Here is a 4,512-nt window from a genome sequence, read left to right on the forward strand (position 1 = left end):
CCCACTTGATCCATCATCAATGAAAATGAATACATTGTGTGGAAATGGGCCCACAAAGATACCTAGTCGTTTATAGTCGAACGTATTTCGGCAAATTAGACATAATTTGGCCCGCAATCGGATCACAATATAAATATGATGTTCAGTACATTGAAGTCTAAAGGCCACGCCACATTAAGAGGTTATTACACTATCCTAATTTAGTGACTAACAAGAGGGACGCCGCTGTACGTGAGAAACGATAGGATGTATCTCTAATCGCGTCTCATGTATAGCGGCGTCCCTCTTGTTAGTCACTAAATTTAGCAAAGTGTAATAAGCCCTTTAGCGTCTTTTGAGCGTCGGCGCCAAGTCAGCGCTATGGAAAATGGCGTCACTGCGCAGTTGCGCCAACGTTGCGTCCAACAGCATGTATTTTAAAAGTAGTTTTTCTAAAAATAGTTCTTACATAGCTTATTTGGGAGCGAATAGTTAGTCGTGTAAGATTGTCGCGTGATATTCTGGGTAAATTTTATCCCGTGTATTTTATAAATATTAAAAATTCAAATAGATACAGTCAATCATGTTAAATGTGATCCGATTAAGCGGGTTGTACTGTTCAATTATAAGTTTTTAAGCAAGAAACGGAAATCTTCAGTTCTGTCTGTCTGATCACTAAAGTGAGGGGAGTTATATACAACACAAATTGTGGTATTTTCTATAAAAAGGGACCTTATTGTCGATGGCGCTTACGCCATTATAAACGATGCTCCGATATAAATACAATACCGCGCGACGCTGTGCGGCGTAAGCGCCATCGACAATAACGTCCCTTTTCGTAGAAAATGCCCCAATTAACAATGTTTGGAAACTAATATAGCATGACCCCATTAGTTGGACCTAATTGACCCCCTTTGACCCAATTTTCTATTTGTTTGGTTTGGTTCTAGGACTTCCAGGTACGAAAAAATGTGTAAAGGGCAATTAATGTACCTATTCGTTACAAATCTCTAGTTAGTGACTGCATCTCTTAGGATTGTTTAAGGATGACTCACGTTAGACCGGGCCGTGTCCGGGCCGGAGCTTCCGGCGCTTACTTTTCTATGACATGACAGGTGATTACGTGGTGCTTTCCGTAGAAAACGAAGCGCCGGAAGCTCCGGCCCGGACACGGTCCGGTCTAACGTGAGTCATCCTTAAAGGATATTAATTATTTCAAATTTCACAAGTTGATGTGAAGTAAATGAACTGCATGTATGTGTATATGTTAGAATAACGGCTATGCGTAAGTAACATCTCGGTTGCAAGATTCGACATCCAAATAAGCGGAGATTTGTTATTTAAAATTGATCACTTTAAAGTGTTGGTCCCATAGTAAAAGTTGCTCAGTATAATCCCAAAACCTCCCTGGCAACGGGAATGCACTTATTTTTTGGCCACCCAGTATTACTTAAGTCTTGTACTTTATTTATTCATTTAAGAAATATTTATCAGTACGGTTTTTACTCACTATTATTTTTAGTCGCTTTTTAGGCGGGCGGCGCGGGCAGTGCACGACGTACAACCGCCGCGGACACTCGTGCCTGAGGATGGATTCCCAAAGAATCCGAAACATGTCGCCAAAAGCGACTAAAAATAATAGTGAGTAAAAACCGTACTGATACATATTTTGAAATATGTCTCACGATAGTTTAAGAAATCTTTATTGTTAAAAAAAGGTCAACGCAAGAAAGGTTAACTTCATGCCACAGGGCACTCCCTAAACTGTTTTTCCCATAGAGACCCTCCGACATCCGATATCGGATAGGCATGCCAACTATCGGCCCGATAAATCTTTGTTAGTGTGCGAAGATATGTAGACATAATTTTTGCTGTGGTGTTACATCAATACACAAGCGACTGACATAATTTAAATATAATTTTCATGCAATGTAAGTTTAATTTGGTCTATTTCTCGAACGGTATTAGACTAAGAGCGTTTTCACATTATCCGACCCGATATCGGATATCGGAAGTCGGAAGTAAGTAAAATGTAAGATACTCGTATACATATGTGTTTCTCTGTATTTATTTATGCATTTAATCAATCATTATTACTAAAAAACGATAAATAACGCAAAAAGGCGGACTTAATGCCAATGGCACTCTCCTGCAGCTGTTTGTGTCTACATGCGATATCGGAAAAACGCTTCCGATAATTTAGCCATGTCGGAGCTCCCCGTCAGCTTTTGGACCGATAATATTTCTTTGTGTGCGTATGTGTAGGCATAATGCTTGTTGAAGTGTGCTTGTAGAAAGAGGTGGCGGCAAATTGTCCAAGAGAAGCTGCTCCCTAGAAGTGACCACGACCCTCAGTGACGAGGAAACCGATGCAAGGAGGAGTGTGCGTGATCGCTAAAGACGGCGCCCGGTCGCACCCCTGCGGCCTGACTACGCGGATGTAGGATCCTACATCCGATATCGGATCGTACAATGTGAAAACGCTCTAATAGTTAACGAACTGTCAAGTCGTATGGGTTACTATGGCAACACACTAATAATATTAGACTAATACCGTTTGAGAAATGGGCCCCTGCTCTGATCAACACGACACTGCGATCTTCCAGTCAAATCAAAAGTGCCATGCATGACGAGATGTTAGCAAATTGAAGGTCGTCCACACACAATTTGGGCTTGTATGTAACTAGGTATTTGGCACAGTGATGTATGCCCACGTAATAGTTTGATTACCGTTGATCGCTACTTTTCATTTAACGTGGAAAAGTAGTTGGTGGGTAGATGGGGTAAGAGCTATTGAGAAGATTTACGCATTTCGTCTAATATATGTGGTTGTTTTTGATGTAATTATAATTATGTACGTAATGGACGTAACTGTGTTTTAAATATATGTAGATAATCTTATAACTCTACTTCTTTATATTTAAGAGCTGTGCTTTTGTCGGTGGAGCAATCTCCAACTCGTCCGGTCCTCTGCCAACTCCTTAACCTTCTGGTATAACACGACCTGAACCTTTTCTTTTATTTTGTTGAAATAACGATTTATAATATAAATAAATATTTCAATGCTATCACTACACAATCGTAAAATTTGCGACACATTACACATAAAAGTGTGGCCTTTTTATCATAACTAGGTACTATTAGATTTTTAACAGTTAACTTTTTATCAATGATTATTTTATTAATAAGTACTTAGGTATTTTAAGTCCAGGCCAATTGTATCGATTGTCCTATAAATAATGTTACGAGCGGGTCTAAGGCGATTAAATTTCATTATTTTACCTTTTTCCGACGTTTCAGCCAGGTTGCACTAGCTGTGGTCACGGAAGACTGACGTCCCAGCAAAATGTCATTGGAGATATAGGTAAGCAGGGTAACCAACACTAAACTACCCGACATTAGTTTCAATTGACATACACTCAATAGTTCATAGTTTCATAATCAGCAATTTCAAAATTAATTTGTATTCAAGAGTGCTCGTTTTATTGATAAAAACGTTTATGTAACTATCGGAGTAGGTATAATAAAAATAATTGTTTTTGTATGTTAGTAAAAAAAAACATTTTGAATTAATTTTGATATTGCTAATTATGACAATCGATTCAATTGGCTGGCACTTAAAATACTTAAGTCATTGATAAAATTTTTATTCAAAAATCCGAAAATATTAGGGAAACTACAACACCTTACATATTCGCGTATCAATAGAGCATTGACCATTCAAACACTTGTATGACATAATACAATGTAACCATACAACAGTTTCGTGTTCAAAGCTTGTTGTCACTTTGTAGAAAAGTAATATGAATCGACTCGTGCCAATAGGGAATATTACGCGAAACTCTGCGTAGGGGGCGCCAGGGCGCCACTACCACAATCTGAGGGTCTAATTTAAAATATATTTCTTTATCTAACATCACTGTCACTCTTGCATATTCGAGCGATAAAGAGGCAGATAGCGAATTTTCGGATTCGCGTTTCCCGGTAGGCCCTCTGTAAGCAAACCGCCTTGATGCATCAATGTCATATTTTATTATCTCTGAAAACTTGTCAAAAACCTGTTAAAGGTACAGTATGTATAAGTTACTCTATGGTTTACTAAAAAGGCTAGTCCTGCACTCTGGTGGCAGAACATTGCAGTAATATCCCCTATAATGACAGATGTGTAGGAGTGACACGATGTCATGTGAAATAACCTGTAAGTTTTTGTTAAAATGATGGAACTGGAGATTGCTCCAGTGTTGCAATATCTGTTACATTGGTAACAGATATTAAAAAAAAAAACTATTTTTTTTTGTCTTGATAAAATTTCTATAAAATGTAACAAATTAAATATTTACAGTACCTATTTTACTTCCCTTTTAAGTTCTGTGATTGTGATGAAACAATATTTACTATAATAACATTGTATGTTTACTTTTGACTTCACTTGTAAAATGTAAGCAAATGTATTGAAGCATTTCAAATTTCATATTTATAATATAACTTATTATTTAGGCGTTTACCATATGTTTCACGTTCTAAAAAGACGCA

The sequence above is a fragment of the Cydia strobilella genome, chromosome 2 (genome assembly GCF_947568885.1).
Source record: "Cydia strobilella chromosome 2, ilCydStro3.1, whole genome shotgun sequence".
Lineage (NCBI taxonomy): Eukaryota > Metazoa > Arthropoda > Insecta > Lepidoptera > Tortricidae > Cydia > Cydia strobilella.